The 17,060-nt window shown below is 41.5% G+C and overlaps 1 long non-coding RNA gene across 1 annotated transcript; it reads right to left on the bottom strand.

Annotated features, from left to right (window-relative positions):
- Positions 1-12,731: 12,731 nt before the first annotated feature.
- Positions 12,732-16,239, bottom strand: LOC121980524. The gene is made up of 3 exons (XR_006111578.1): positions 16,084-16,239; positions 13,942-14,395; positions 12,732-13,496 (listed from the first exon to the last, which is right to left on the bottom strand). It is a non-coding gene; the product is annotated as an uncharacterized LOC121980524 (long non-coding RNA).
- Between the last annotated feature and the right edge of the window lie 821 nt (positions 16,240-17,060).

The raw sequence follows: 17,060 nt of genomic DNA, 5'->3' as shown, positions 1-17,060 counted from the left end.
TTAATCCATGCTTATTTTTGATGAATGCCAAAGGGGGAGGGTTAGGTGGTTAAGTTAGCTAAACCAGAATTGAAAATACAAACTAACTTAAAAACCCTTTAAATGCTTGTTTTTTTCTTGCATATATTTTCACTAAATTAACTAGGTTGTCATTCCATCAAAAAGAGGGAGATTGTTGGTGCGGTTAGCACTAACGATTTAACCCAGGTTTTGATGAATGACAAATCAGGTTAAGTTAGTCTGTTGTTGTCTAACACTCTGATCGAGTGTGCAGAAGAAGTCCAGACAGGTCGACGGGCTGACCGGATGTCTGGCACGAAGCTCAGCTAGGTCGACGGGCTGACCGGATAGCTGGCGAGAAGTCCAAGCGGGTCGACGGGCTGACCGGACGCTTGGCGAGAAGTCCAGCTAGGTCGACGAGCTGACCGGATAGCTGGCCTGACTAGACGTCTGGCAGGTAAGTAAAGTAAGTCACTGGAGGGGAGTGACTGTGAGGACGCGTTCCCGGGAAGGGGACATTAGGCGTCGATCAGGCTTAGATCCATTTCGGATGTCTAAGTCGAGATCGTGACTAGATTCCGGTCTCGGAAAGACGGAATCTCAGTCATACTCTTTTTATCCATCTGTTGAACTTTAACTGTGCTAACAATCTATTTTACAGGATGTATATTTGCCTCGGACTAACTTTGTTTTGTAGGAAAAGGGAGTTTTCTGGAACAAGGTGGTCCGGGCGCCCGGAGGGGGTCCGGGCGCCCGGAGGGGATCCGGGCGCCCAGAAGGAGAATTATATCCAGCCAAGTCGTCACTGTTGGTGCAACCTTAGGTCAAGGTTGACCTGGTTGACCCGACTCGAGGTGACTTGACTCGAGTTGTATTTTGATGTTTGACTTGGGAAGATTGTCGGTGCAACCTTAGGTCAAGGTTAACCTAGTTGAGTTGCATGTTGATGTTTGAAACTCGTGAGAGAGTTCTATTCTTGATGTGAGACAAGAATAGATGGTTGGGAGATTATTGGTGCAACCTTAGGTCAAGGTTGACCTGGTTGACCTGAAAAGTCCAAGTATGGAGACTTGGCACTGGAAAAGTCCAAGCAGGGAGCTTGGCACGCGAAAAGTCCAAGTATGGAGACTTGGCACTGGAGAAGTCCAAGCAGGGAGCTTGGCACGGGAAAAGTCCAAGCAGGGAGCTTGGCACGAGGGAAAGTCCTAACTGGGATGTTAGGCAGGTGGAAAGTCCTGGTGAGTGAAGCCAGGCAGTGGGAAAGTCCTAACTGGGATGTTAGGCAGTTGGAAAGTCCTGGTGAGTGAAGCCAGGCAGTGAGAAAGTCCTAACTGGGATGTTAGGCAGTGTGGAAGTCCTGGTTAGTGAAGCCAGGCAAGGAAAAATCCAGATGGATCAAGGATGATCGGACATCTGGTGTTGAGAAGGTCAAGTAGGTCAAGGGAGTGACCGGATACTTGACACGAAGAGAAAAGTCCAAGTGGGTCAAAGGGATTGACTGGACACTTGGTGGAGAGTCTTAGCAGGTCAAGGGAGTGACCGGATGCTAAGCATGATGTACCAACAGGTCAAGGTTGACCGGATGTTGGTTTGGGAGGGCAAAAACCAAGCTCTGGATAGGTCTGCAGACCGATCCAGTGATACGTTTGTATATCTGATCGGTCTGGTGACCGATCAGATAACAAACAGAAGGCAAAGCACAGTTCTGTGAGCTTACTGATCGGTCTGGGGACCGATCAGCATGAAGCCTGATCGGTCTCCACGACCGATCAGAGACGCAGCCGAGAGAGGTGGGATCGGTCTGTGGACCGATCCAGCTGTGGCCTGATCGGTCCACAGACCGATCAGGAAACGAACAGAAAGTTGGGCAACTTTCTGTGTAGCAATCTGATCGGTCTAGGGACCGATCAGCCCAGGGCCTGATCGGTCCCCAGACCGATCAGAAGGGTCCTGGACCGATCAGGGTGGAACCTGATCGGTCCGCATTCGACCGTTGAGTCACAACGGGTCGCTCCGTCTTCTCCGCTGGCTTCTGTCTTTGCTGTGCAAGTTCGCAGGTTATAAAAGGAGATCAAGGCTTTGGTGCTACTGTTTCTTCTCCTTCTTCCTGTCCCTAAGTGCTGCTGTGCTTGAGCTTTGTTGAGCTCCTCCAAAGCTTCGCGTGAGCTTCCGGCTGGGTTCCTGCTGTTGTAGGCGTCGCTTGAAGTTGCTGCTTCATCCAGCCGACAAGAAGGCAAGCTAGGGTTATTACATTCTTGTATTGTACTTAGTTTCTTGCTGTATTCTGGTACTCTTGCTGTTGCAAGACATTGTGGCGAGGTTTCTCCACCCAGAAGGAGTTTGATTTAGCCGGTTTTCCCGGGGACTCATCCACCGACGGATTGATAGGCTTCGTCCACCTTACGGACACGCCGAGGAGTAGGAGTATCATCTCCGAACCTCGTTACATCCTTGCGTTGAGGTTTGATTTCTTCTCCTGTTTTCTTTCTGCATTTAGTTTCCGCTGCGCTAACCCTAGTTTGTAGAAAGAAACGCGAGCAATTGGGGTCGGCTATTCACACCCCCCTCTCTAGCCGTACAAAGGATCCTAACAAGTGGTATCAGAGAAAGGTTTGCTCTTCATCGGATTAACACCCGGGGAGCACGAGCTAGAGGATGGATCTACTCGGAAAAGATGTCACCATTCCACCCTTCTACGAATGCGGTGACTTCGCGTATTGGAAGGTAAGGATGAAGTACTTTCTTATGACTAACATAATGAATTGATTTTGTGTACAAGAAGGTTTTACTCCTCCGGTGGATAAGGAAGGAAAACCTCTTGAGAAGAAGGAGTGGACCAGAGAACAAATTCACAAATCCGAAATCAACGAAGAGGTAACGAGAATAATTGAATTTTCATTGCCTACTAACATCTTGTGTAAGATAGGTTACAACAATGCCAAGGAATTATGGGATAACTTGGCCAAGTACCATGAGGAGAGCTCCACTTCAAATCATGAAGAGGAGACAAGTGAGTCATCAAGTAGCTCACATCATGGAGGAGAGGAATTAGAAGTTGAGGGTTACTCAACATCTAAGGACGAAGAGGAGGAGAGTTCTTCTTCAAGTTCGGAGCAAGAAGAAGAAGCTTCTACCTCCGAAAGGGATGAAGAAGAGAGCTCGCATCCACCCTCAACCCTAGGTAACTCAAGCAATTTAAGTTCAATTAAATTACACATTATGTGCTTTGAGTGTAGGGAACATGGACATTACAAGAGTAAGTGTCCAAAGAGGGTAAGAAAGACTCCACCGGCGCCAAAGGTCAAGGAAGCCGAGTCCCGAACGCAAGGGCAAGGAGCACATCGTGTGCTTCCAATGCAAGCAAAGGGGACACTATAGGAGCCATTGTCCGAGGGGGAGGCAACCTCACAAGGGCAAGAGACCGGGCACATCGATAAGGGGAGCTAAGGCAAACCCTAAGGTAACCTCTAAGGTTCATTTTTGCAATTCTAATAAAATGCATGCTAGGAATTTTATTGCACTTGTCGATAATAACAAGCATGATAATCTTAGGAATCAATACAAGTGCTTAGGTGCCAAGCATGTCAACCTAGATAGGGATACTATTAGGAATGCTAACTCTAGGATTAACACTTCTAAGGTTAAGGAAAACCTAGGTAGAAGCCCCAAAAGAACTAGACATATGCCTAGGAACACCTCAAGAAAGAATGACAAATCAAAACTTGAGGTATTAGAAAAGGAAAATCAAGTCTTGAGGTCAAGACTTGACTCCTTAGAAAAGGCTCTTAAGGATTTGACTCTAGAGTCTAGGGGTCAAAAACCAATGTCCAAGGACAAGAAAGGTTTGGGTCACAAACCTAAGTCCCAAGTGGCCAAGCCCACTTATCATAGTGTTCCATTCGAGTATGGAACAAAACCTAGGGCTAGGAAGACCACCACCAAGGTCACAAGGGGAGTCACCCCTAGAGTTGATCTTGATGAGTCTCAAATGACCAAGGCTTTAAAGCCTAAGAGGGTCATTAGGAGGGTTGCTAGGGAAGTAATCCCTAGTGAATATTTAGTGAACCCAATGAGCTCAAATAGGTATTGGGTTCCTAGGAGCATCCTCTCTACCTCATAGATGGGTTAGAGAGTGTCAACTCCGCTTAGAAGGATAGTTAGCCCAACTTTGAGGAAATTGACACTCAAGGAGCATTTTCAAGGTTTTGTTAACCTTTGAAAATGAAATAGAATTACTAGTTACTCCTTGAAGAGTTAAATGTGCCTAATGGTGGAAATATCATTTTTAATCTTAAGTGGCACAATTTGAGGAAAACCTAGAGAAATACCATAATTGGGATTTTGGTTTCTCTTAGGGATATAAGGGCAATCTAGGATTAGATGTTAAATTAGCTAAGTGATTAAGGATACTTAGATAGGTAATCTAGGTATTTCATTTGTGCTAACTTACCATGATTGTTTGCCATATGCCATGTCATGACATCATATTTAATTTATGATCATTTGAAATGTCATGATAATGCTTAGGTTATTTATATGTCATGCTTTAGTTAAGTTTCATACTTTATGCCATGACATCATGACATTGGCACATGCTTTTATTTATGATATTATTTCATGCCATGTCATCATCTCTTGCATTAATAATCAATGAATTTGATTTAAGGATAAAAACACATTTTGATATTGAGATCAAAGTGTAGTTTAGCAAATGCATGAGAACTTAGCCTAAGATAACCTAAACCCATATCTCACATCAAAATTGACTTGGATGTGTTTGATACACTTTAGATGTGTGTGAGATATTAGGAACATGAGTTAGGATCAAAGTGCATAGTTCTTGTACCTAGATGAGCCTAATTCAAGAAATTGGGGATCATAGGGAAAGCTTATGTACAAGTCATGTACATTTAGCCCTAAGATTATGGTCCTAAATTAAAAGGTTTAAAATCATTTTAAAATTGATTTGAAAAACCTTGATGAAGCTTTTCTAGTGATAGCATTCATCATTGAGCAAGATGATACAAAGATGACTTAACTTTGAACTATTTCAAAGTCTTTTGAACTTTGTATCAAGATTTGAAAATGGAAGTTATTTTCATAGAAAATTATTTTTCCTTGATAGTATATGGTATGAGGAATGTATCCTCAAAATTTTATGATTTTTGAAATTTTCTGTAATTTTCTGTGAGTTTCTGAATTTCTCCTGGGGAGAAAAATCAGAAATCTCTGATTTCAGAGGCTGGATCGGTCACTGGACCGATCCAGGGAAGGCTGGATCGGTCTGGGGACCAATCCAGAGGGATTCTGATCGGTCCGGTGACCGATCAGGCGTGCTGAATTTGCTGAAATTCGACTGTGGTCTGAAATTTCAGCTGTGGGAGTTGAGATTCGGGTTTCTAAAGGTTTGAAACTCTCCAAGACATTGTTGGTGCAATGGTCAAGGGGGAGTTGACCTTTAGGGGGAGTCTTAACTAATTGTCAAGGGGGAGTTGACTTTTAGGGGGAGTTTTTACTCCTTAAGACTCTTGAGGATTAGTGATATGGGATTGTCACTAAGTTGATTGTTGAGTTTAGTATCAAGGGGGAAATTAAGAGTTCCTATGAAAGGTATGGGACTTTCATTAGGAAGAAACTCTTGACCTTGATACCCTCCTTTTTCTTTTTGATGTGTGTCAAAAAAGGGAGAGTGTTCATTGGAGAATTATTGGAGAACCCAAGTTAGGTTATCGAGTTAACCTAAGCTAGGGGAAGAATGTCAAGGAATGTTCGAGGAAGAACATTGGAATTCTTTTTGATGTGTGGGGGAGAATTATTGGAGAACCCAAGTTAGGTTATCGGGTTAACCTAAGGGGAGAATGTCCAGAGAATGTTCAAGGAAAGAACATTGGACATTGGAAGATGGTTGGAAAGAACATTGGACCTAAGTTAGGTTATCGGGTTAACCTAACTTGATTATGAGTTTTGTCAAACATCAAAAAGGGGGAGATTGTTGGTGCAACCCTAGGTCAAGGTTGACCTGGTTGACCCGACTCGAGGTGACTTGATTCGAGTTGTATTTTGATGTTTGACTTGGGAAGATTGTCGGTGCAACCTTAGGTCAAGGTTAACCTAGTTGAGTTGCATGTTGATGTTTGACACTCGTGAGAGAGTTCTATTCTTGATGTGAGACAAATATAGATGGTTGGGAGATTATTGGTGCAACCCTAGGTCAAGGTTGACCTGAAAAGTCCAAGTATGGAGACTTGGCACTGGAAAAGTCCAAGCAGGGAGCTTGGCACGCGAAAAGTCCAAGTATGGAGACTTGGCACTGGAGAAGTCCAAGCAGGGAGCTTGGCACGAGGGAAAGTCCTAACTGGGATGTTAGGCAGGTGGAAAGTCCTGGTGAGTGAAGCCAGGCAGTGGGAAAGTCCTAACTGGGATGTTAGGCAGTTGGAAAGTCCTGGTGAGTGAAGCCAGGCAGTGAGAAAGTCCTAACTGGGATGTTAGGCAGTGTGGAAGTCCTGGTGAGTGAAGCCAGGCAAGGAAAAATCCAGATGGATCAAGGATGATCGGACATCTGGTGTTGAGAAGGTCAAGTAGGTCAAGGGAGTGACCGGATACTTGACACGAAGAGAAAAGTCCAAGTGGGTCAAAGGGATTGACTGGACACTTGGTGGAGAGTCTTAGCGGGTCAAGGGAGTGACCGGATGCTAAGCATGATGTACCAACAGGTCAAGGTTGACCGGATGTTGGTTTGGGAGGCAAAACCAAGCTCGGATAGGTGCAGGACCGATCCGATGATACGTTGTATATCGATCGGTCGGTGACCGATCGGATAACAAACGGCAAAGCACCAGTTACGTGAGCTTACCGATCGGTGCGGGGACCGATCAAGATAAGCTGATCGGTCTCCACGGCCGATCGGAGACTGACGAGAGGTGATCGATGCGTGGACCGATCGGTATGCTCGATCGGTCCACGGACCGATCAGAAACTGCAAAGTTGGCAACTTTCGTAGCAATCTGATCGGTCTAGGGACCGATCATCCAGGGCCTGATCGGTCGACCGATCGAGAAGGTCTGGACCGATCAGGGTGGAACCTGATCAGTCCGCATTCGACCGTTGAGTCACAACGGGTCGCTCCGTCTTCTCCGCTGGCTTCTGTCTTTGCTGTGCAGGTTCGCAGGTTATAAAAGGAGATCAAGGCTTTGGTGCTACTATTTCTTCTCCTTCTTCCTGTCCCTAAGTGCTGCTGTGCTTGAGCTTTGTTGAGCTCCTCCAAAGCTTCGCGTGAGCTTCCGGCTGGGTTCCTGCTGTTGTAGGCGTCGCTTGAAGTTGCTGCTTCATCCAGCCGACAAGAAGGCAAGCTAGGGTTATTACATTCTTGTATTGTACTTAGTTTCTTGCTGTATTCTGGTACTCTTGCTGTTGCAAGACATTGTGGCGAGGTTTCTCCACCCAGAAGGAGTTTGATTTAGCCGGTTTTCCCGGGGACTCATCCACCGACGGATTGATAGGCTTCGTCCACCTTACGGACACGCCGAGGAGTAGGAGTATCATCTCCGAACCTCGTTACATCCTTGCGTTGAGGTTTGATTTCTTCTCCTGTTTTCTTTCTGCATTTAGTTTCCGCTGCGCTAACCCTAGTTTGTAGAAAGAAACGCGAGCAATTGCGGTCGGCTATTCACACCCCCCTCTCTAGCCGTACAAAGGATCCTAACAGTCACCACGTGGAGCATCTCGGTTTGAGCAGCTACGTCACATTCCAGGCTCCCGGAAGGAATCCAGGCGCCCGGAACAGCATATAAAAGAAGCCCCAGGCAGGAGCTTCAGAATCAATCAATCAAGCTGAGAACTCTTCTACTGCTGGTCTTGCTGCTCGACGTTCAGTGCGACGCCAACAAAGCTCCGACACTACGCTCCGTTCTTTTCCCTTTTTGTCGGTATTTGTTTTCAGTTTTCATTAGCATTCCCTGTACGGTTCTTTTGTAATCATCATTTCGAATTGCTAGTGATTGCCCAACGAAAGTGGTCAAGGACCACGGGCCTTCGAGTAGGAGTCGTCACAGGCTCAGAACGAAGTAAAACCATTGTGTCTATTTTACTTTTCCGCTGCGTTTATACTCGATATTTTCGAATCGATATTCACCCCCCCTCTATCGAATCTAACGGTCTTACAAGATCTAGCATGTTCATAGACATTCAATCTTAATTCATCAAGCTCATTTAACTGAAGCTTCCTTTTCTCTCCTGCTTCCTTGAGATTCATGTTTAGATTTGTAATTGCCCAATAAGCCTTATGTTCTAATTCTACTAGAAGATGACAAGGCTTTCCATAAACTAGCCGAAATGGAGTCATTCCAATAGGAGTCTTGTAGGCAGTACGATATGCCCATAACGCATCATCTAACATCAATGACCAGTCCTTTCGTGAAGTAGATACTATTTTCTCTAGTATGACTTTAATTTCACGGTTAGAAATCTCAGCTTGCCTATTGGTTTGTGGATGATATGGTGTTGCTACTTTGTGGCTCACTCCATATTTTCTAAGTAAATTCTCAAACTGTCTTTCTATAAAGTGCGATCCACCATCGCTAATGACTGCTTTATGCATACCAAATCTTGGAAATATTATGCTTCTAAACAATTTAATAACTGTTCTGGCATCACTTGTAGGAGAGGCTATAGCTTCTACCCATTTGGATACATAATCCACTGCTACAAGAATAAACCTGTTCCCATATGAAAGAGGAAATGACTCCATGAAGTCTATTCCCCATACATCGAATAATTCTACTTCAAGTATGTAATTCAGTGGTGTTTCAATCCTCTTAGTGATATTTCCAGTCCTTTGACATTGATCACATGACTGTACAAATCTCTTAGTATCTTTAAATAGAGTTGGACAATAAAAACCTGTTTGAAGAATTTTCGCTATTGTCTTAGAACTCCCCAAATGTCCTCCATAAGAAGAAGAATGACAATGAAATAAGATATCTCTGACTTCTTCCTCAGGTACACATCTTCGATAAATCACATCATTGTATTTCTTATAAAGGAGGGGTTCATCCCAAATATAATTCTTCACATCTAAAAAAAACTTTTTCTTTTATTGATTGGAGAAATTTGGGAGTAAAGCTCCACTTGTCAGGAAATTGACAAAATCTACATATCAAGGTATTTTAACACTTGACAAAGCTAGAAGGTGCTCATCGGGAAAAACATCATCAATAGGTAAGTCAAAATCTGCATCCTTTTCTTTATTTCACCATAGTCTGGATAAATGATCAACCACTACATTTTCTGCTCCTTTCTTATCTCTAATCTCAAGGTTAAACTCTTGAAGCAATAAAATCCATTTGATAAGCCAAGGTTTAGCATCTTTCTTGCCTAGTAAATATCGGATGGCTGCATAATCAGTATAAACTATCACCTTTGAACGCACCATATATGATCTAAACTTATCAAATGCAAATACTACGGCTAGGAGTTCTTTTTCTATAGTGGAATAATTCACTTGAGCTGCATCAAGTGTTTTACTTACATAATGGATTGCATGTAGAATCTTATTCTTTCTTTGTCCTAAAACTGCTCCTACTGCAAAGTCGCTAGCATCACACATTATCTCGAATGGAAGATTCCAATCTGGGGCTTGGATTATCGGAGTTGAAGTAAGAGCACTTTTGATTTTATTAAAAGCCTCCATGCAATCACTATCAAAACAAAATTCAACATCTTTAATTAACAAATTTGTTAAAGGCTTAGAAATTTTTGAGAGGTCCTTGATAAAACACCTATAGAATCCGGCATGCCCCAAGAAACTCCTCACTCCTTTTACATTAATTGGTGGGAGTAACTTCTCTATTACTTTTATTTTTGCATGATCAACTTCAATCCGACGTTCTGATATTTTATGTCCCAAAATAATTCCTTCTTTAACCATGAAATGTCATTTTTCCCAGTTTAATACTAAATTAGTCTCTTCACATCTTTGCAGAACTGTAGAAAGATTTGACAAACAAGTGTCAAAGTTATTCCCATAAACTGAGAAGTCGTCCATGAATACTTCCATGATTTTCTCTATTAAATCTGAAAAAATCGCCATCATACATCTCCGAAAAGTAGCTGGAGCATTACAAAGCCCAAATGACATAGGACGATAAGCAAAGGTGTCATAGGGGCATGTGAAAGTAGTCTTCTCTTGATCTTGAGGATGAATTGGAATTTGGAAAAATCTTGAATATCCATCCAGATAGCAAAAATATGAGTGCTTACTCTCAAGCATTTCATCAATAAAAGGCAAGGGAAAATGATCCTTTCTAGTTTCTTTATTCAACTTTCGATAATCAATACACATTCGTCACCCTGTTACTGTTCATGTTGGAATCAGTTTATTATCCTCATTTTTGATAACAATCATTCCCCCTTTCTTTGGGACTACGTGTACTGGACTCACCCATTCACTATCTGAAATTGGATAAATAATCTCGACATTAAGAAGTTTGAGCACCTCCTTCTTTACTACCTCTTTCAGATTTGGGTTTAACCTCCTCTAATGTTCAATTAAATTTTTATAATCCTCTTCAAGTAAAATTCTGTGCATGCAAAGGGAAGGACTAATCCCTTTGATATCATCAATTGTATATCCAATTGCTTTTTTGTGCAGCTTTAACTCTTCAATCAATCTCTGTGTTTCAGACTCAGTTAAATTGATATTGATTATAACTGGAAAAGTGGAATTTGGTCCAAGGAATTCATATTTTAAGTTTGATGGTAATGGCTTAAGTTCAGGTTGAGGTGGCACTATTTCTGGCACAGTTAGCTCTTGCTCTATCAACTTAATTTCTTCTTCTTGAGATCCCTTCTCTAAATCCTTTTCATCTTCTAGAGAAATATTATCCCCTTTCTTCTCCTCCATTGAAGCTATCACTTCATCAAATATTTTTGAAAGAGACTTATAGCACCAAGACAATAATACTTGAAGATCATTCTGATTCAGAGTAATTCCTTTCTCACCATTTTCCTTTCCTTCAACCGTATTAACCATTAGACTTGTGTTATTCTATCCTGACCAATCATTAAAATTTGATGCAATTCTGCAATTTATCTCATTAGCTTCCTCTAAGCTTTTCTTCAAAAAAGATCCTCCAGAGGCTATATCTAATTGACTTTTATTTGAGAAAGAAAGCTCCACATAGAATAAGTGCATGATTAACCATCTCTCGATACCGTGATGCGGACATAACTGTAAAAGAGATGAATATCTTTCCCAGACTTGATGTAGTTCCTCCCCAACAAGTTGCTTAAAATTCAAGATTTCACTTCTCAAATAAGTAGTCTTCTGTGGGGTAAAGTATTTGCCCAAGAACTTCTGCTCTAACTTATCCCAGGTTTTGATACTTTGAGATTTTAGAGAATTATACCATCTCTTCGCAGCATCTTTCAGACTAAAAGAAAAAATCAGTAGCTGTATAACATCAGACGAAACCTCCTCATATTTCGTAGTATAGCAATATCTATAGAATTTCGTTAGATGTGAATAAGGGTTCTCAATCTCTAGACTCCCAAACTGAGCTTGCTAAATCATTGAGATAAAAGATGGTTAAAGCATAAAATCTCTTGCTTGAATTTCAGGGTAAACAATTGGCCCTAATCCTTTGGCAGACTTTGGGGCCCCATAATCTCCTAATGACCTGAATACCATGTTTGATGTGCAAAAGAAGGGAAATAGGAGATACAAGATTACAGTTACCACAATCAAAAAGATTTATTAAGAGGTAGCAAGATATACAAGAAAGAATTATGAAAACAGAATTCTAAAAATTAGATTCAACTATGTAAATGAAAAGAAAAGAAAAGTTATGTTTAGTCTAACTCAATTGATAATCCCTAATGTTATAGCGCAATCCCCGGCAACGGCGCCAAAAACTTGTTGACGTTCCACAAGTGTACGAAAATGTCATAAGTAATAATAAAAGATATCGTATCCATAGGGATTGGTAAAAGCACTAAAGATTTCTCAACGCGAATTAGCTAAACAACAAATCAATTGGTTTTCAAAAGCTAAGTGTAACTATGAAAGGTAAACAAAGAAATGAAAGAATAAGAAACAAGAATAAGGGCTATGATAAAGGTATGTTCTAGGAGTTTCGGTTTGTTTGTAAGATTATTCAATGTAAATGATCTACCAAATCTTATTCCTCAATTGTCCATCGTTTGTAGGAGGATGTCGGTTCCCTCTTGCAATAGACAACTGGCCTAGGACTGAAATCTATACCTAAATGTGATCAATTAGGAATGAGTCTATGTTGTCCTTACACGGGGTTGCCTGTCACATGCGTCCCTCGGATAATCAACATAAGAATTCATCTCTCCTCAACCGCATCAAGATATAAGATATAAAACATACAATCTATCCTACCCCCTTGAATAACCCTATTTCACCCTCAAGATCATCTCTCAAACGTCCTTACATGGGTTTATTCCTGTCATGAATGTCCATCGGAAAATCGAATGGGAAATAATCTCTACAAAATCCACAAGGTATTCAAACATTCAATCAAGAATGAGCATTTGGTCCAAATCACAACATTCCACACAAGATCAAAGAGATACAAAATAGGACAAAATCATTGAAATAGGAAATTGACAAATCCACAAGAGTTTTACATCAAATCTTCATTACCAATATTCCCTCCATCCTAGAACAAGAGATATAATCCATAGAACAAGGAAAGAAATCCAAAGATAAGAAGAATACAAGCATCTTGATCCTAAATCCAAGAAAGAAAAGGAAGAAAAGCTTATCTACAATGAAGAACCGTCTTCGGATCCAATCCTCGTTCCTCGGAGTCAAAACGATGAAGATCTGCTCTTAGATCGCTAGAAATCCCTCCAAGAAAGTGGAGGAACGCCCCAAAACTCCTTTCTCCACAAAAGGGAGAAGATCCCTTTTCAATTCATGAAGGAGGCCTTATATAGAGGAGGTTTGGGCGCCACACGGCCCCAAGGCACGACCGTGTGAGATTCCCACGACTAGGGCCACTTCTTTCTCTGCCTACCTTACACGACCATGTGTGATACATGGTTGTGACATGCTTCTTCCACAACTCCCTTTGCATGGTCGTGTAGATCTACACGGCCTGTACTGCCTTTGCCTTTGGAAACCTTGCACAACCATGTGGTGCACACGGCTAGGGTCTTCTTGTTCTCTGGAAACCTTGTATGGTCGTGTGGTGTACACGGCCAGGGCCTTCTTGGTCTCTGGAAACCTTGCACGACCGTGTGGTGTACACGGCCGAAGCTTCTTTTGGCTTCAAATCTTGGCATTGTCGTGTAAGGTTCACACGACCGAGGCCACTTCCTTTTCTGATGCAACCACACGGCCAAGGATCTCCACACGGCCTGGTCAACCCCCCATGACAAGGCCATGTGAGGTTCAGGTACAGTGCCTTCCTCTCTAGCTTCGCTTGTAGATTTGGCCTCGAACATGAATCCTTCACCAAATTCGATCCCTGTATACAAAAAAATGCATAAAAGCAGATCTCCGAACAAAAAGAGTAAATATGCTAAAAAGAAAACTGGAAGTACGAAAATGCATATATAAAGCATGCTCAAAATATGTGAATGTGCGTCAAAACATGCTAAACAAGAGTATACAATCTACGCATATCACTAAACAATCTTTACATCGAAATGCTCGTCTTAAATTAAGGTCCTATAACCAATAGTACACTTTAAGTAATTATATATGCAACAACTAGGTAAATCTAAAATCTAAACTAATTAGGGGAAACCCTATTCGATCAAATATGATCTCTACCAAATTAATCCATATAACAATCTGCTTACTAACAAGTCAACACTTACTTTCCTCTACTCCACATATCAACATTATCCATCTATTAATTAATTTAATGATTAAATCAAACTCATCATGAATCAATTCTAACAACTCACCAAAATCTAGAGACATGTATGTGGACATTCGACTAGAGAAGCTACTACCGAAAATTACAACTGGAGGTGAAGCTACTGCCCTCTCTGTCGAGAACTCCAAATCTGCACTTACTAGTTGGAATTTAGCAAGGTTGTAGTGCTATCGATTGGTTCTGCAACCCATATGCCGATCGAATGAGTGTCATGGCCACAGATCAGATGGGAAGAAAATGGAAATAGAGATGCTGAAACAACCCGTATCTATGATTCATAACTTGGACATAGCAATAACAACGAATTTTTTTCCAAAATTTTTATTTATTCAAGCAAAAGTTCTCAATCTCAATACAATCAAAGGTTTTGATTGAAAATCATGCATAGTGGCCCTGGACAATGTGGCTTGTTAATCCATCCCCTCCTTTCGGTCACTCCACCTTCGTGTCCTCTAATACCGTCTCAATGCCACTCCCGTCACCTGTGCAAGATTACAATATGAGTCCACTGACCCGACAAGTATAATCCATAAGTAGATACAAAGCAGGGTTACTAAAACATGTGTATCTAGCAAGGAAGAAATTAGGTTATAACATAGTAAGAGAAACCTCAGTAGGACATAAAGAGATAAACATGGGGCTATAGTAGTAATCCGTTAAAGAGCACATTTACTTATCAATCATAAACCTTAGGAGGTACCGCTTAGGTGTCAGTCATTATCAATCATATATCAGTCATCAGTCATGTTTGGAAGGGCTCTCCTTGGAGCTCATCCCTAAGTACCCAACCCATATCGGCACCACTTAAAACCCATATTCATCTAATTACCCTACCCTTCCTTAAGAAAATCTCCAAAACACTTTATAACATTTCAGTTCATCACCATCCAGGTCATCCCATGTTTCTCAAATTTAACCTTATGATAAATTATCGTAACGTTTTGAATCGATGCATATAATATCGCTTAATTCAAACATGGCAATATGTACAGGTAATTATGTGTAAGCATGGATATCAAATATTCTTTTCAACCAAGCATGTGCAAAATATATTAACTATACATGTGTCATAATATGGTGATCTTGCTACCAAATTACGTGGGCACAATGAACTTTATAGGATCAAAGCATCCACACTAGGATCATAACCCATCTAGACATACTTTAATTACGCATTAAGACATGTGTAGCAACAATGTAGAACAAAGAGTTACATGGTCAAAATCCATAGTTTATGCAGAAAAACCATATGAACTTAAACTAAACTTGTATTGAGACATTTAGAGCTCAAAATGAAACTTATATAGGAACACTTAAGTCCTGTTATGCACGCCTAGTATAATGAAACCAGGTTACTAAGATCACAACATCTCAAGTAATAAACTAAGAACTAACATATAAACACAAACAATCAATAGGTAAACTCGGACAGGAACACCAGCAACTAAGAGATCATAGCTGGATCATGCTCACAACGATTCAAAATCCACTCAACTTCAAACTAACTAAAGGAAAACAAAACACCAATTGGATCTTGAAACTTCAGTAATACAGCAGGACCATAACCAAAATTGACCCATTTGGGAACACCACGGAAAGGCCAGAAAATCCGATCAGTGATGAAGACTTTATCAACACAAAACCAATAGAATACTCCCAAATCACATAATCTACCTCCTTATTCCAATCGATATAGTCATCTACAAATTTTACAAAATTGAACAAAATTCTTCGTCAAATCCGAAAGAATCAAGCACTTAGCACAAGACTATCACAAGAAAATAGAAACCCTGTTGTTAACTAATGAAACTTGTGGACATCACAGGAAGCATCAAAACCCCTTGAATCGGGATACCAAGGTTGAATCCACGGAACATCAACCAACATGGACCAAACCCCAAAGGGAAATCCATGCTCGCCAATGCAGAAAACCCAAGAAAACTCAATGAAACACAAGATCACTCGCTTCTGTCTAAATTCGAAACCATTAACCAAATCAACTAAGATCCACGAGGACAAACCATTACTCTTGAATACAAAATCTCCCAAAAATACAACACAAACGATAAATCTATTCACCGTCCCCAAAAAAACCTAGAGAAACATGCAGAATGAACAAGAATGCCTTCAACGCTCACAAATCCGGCTTCGATCTTCCTAGAAGCCCTACCTACATCTACATAGGGCGAATACTTGCCTTTCCCAAGCCGTCCTTCGTCGAAATCGTGCACCCATCCTCTCCTCTTCTGCCCGATGTGAGTCATAACTTCCTCTATCTAACGAAATCCCTTTTTCCCTTTTCCCTGTGCCTTAACCCCTTTTAAAAGCACCCTCACTCCTTTCTAACTGGGGCCTAAATTTACTAATCAGCCCACTTTTAATTTTGGCCCATAAAGTTTAGTTTAGTTGCTAATCTAGGCCCTCTAATTAGTTCCTTAGAAAATGTGCCCTAATATTTAGAAACCGTAATCTTATTAAAATTCCTAGTGAAAAATTGTCGAGAATGGTGGGATCTTACATATGCTCACCATACCTCTTGTGGACCAAGAAAAGAGGTTGATGGCTGAAATTCCAAATTCGGCGAAGGGAAATATATGTCAGTGGAAGAGGGATTAGATATTCACCAATGATAGCTCCATGAGTGACAGCAACCGCTGCTCTGCTAGAGTCCTCACGTATGAAAAGGAATAGACAACGATCCTCCCTTCCAACGACGACGACAGCCGGTGTTAGGACAGCCTCTACGGCAATCAAAGCCAAACAACTAGTGACCAAGGCAATGAATCGACCGAGTAGGGCAACACGACGAGACTAGGAACTAGGGGAAAAAAAGAAGACCAGTCGACTGTGGGTCATATGGCTCCGCTCGATTGGAGGGGAAGTAGGAAGAGGCGTCAGGGAGATGGGTGGCATCGGGCGGTGGAGTCTGAGAGGAGGGAGATCAAGTGGTGGCACTCTCACTGGCCGGCGGCATTGCTCATGGCAGCCAGCGTGGCGACGGCCGACAACAATCGACGATGACGATCAGTGCAACACAACATTAGGGATAGGAGAAGGTGAAAGGAAATCGACAAGTAAAGATAGGAATGAGTAGTGACCTAGGGATTTAACATATATATATACTTAGGGTTTAATAATTATAAGCTT

Source organism: Zingiber officinale, chromosome 5A (genome assembly GCF_018446385.1).
Source record: "Zingiber officinale cultivar Zhangliang chromosome 5A, Zo_v1.1, whole genome shotgun sequence".
NCBI lineage: Eukaryota > Viridiplantae > Streptophyta > Magnoliopsida > Zingiberales > Zingiberaceae > Zingiber > Zingiber officinale.
The sequence above is the reverse complement of the archived record's forward strand: the minus strand, read 5'-3'. Positions and strand labels throughout refer to the sequence as shown.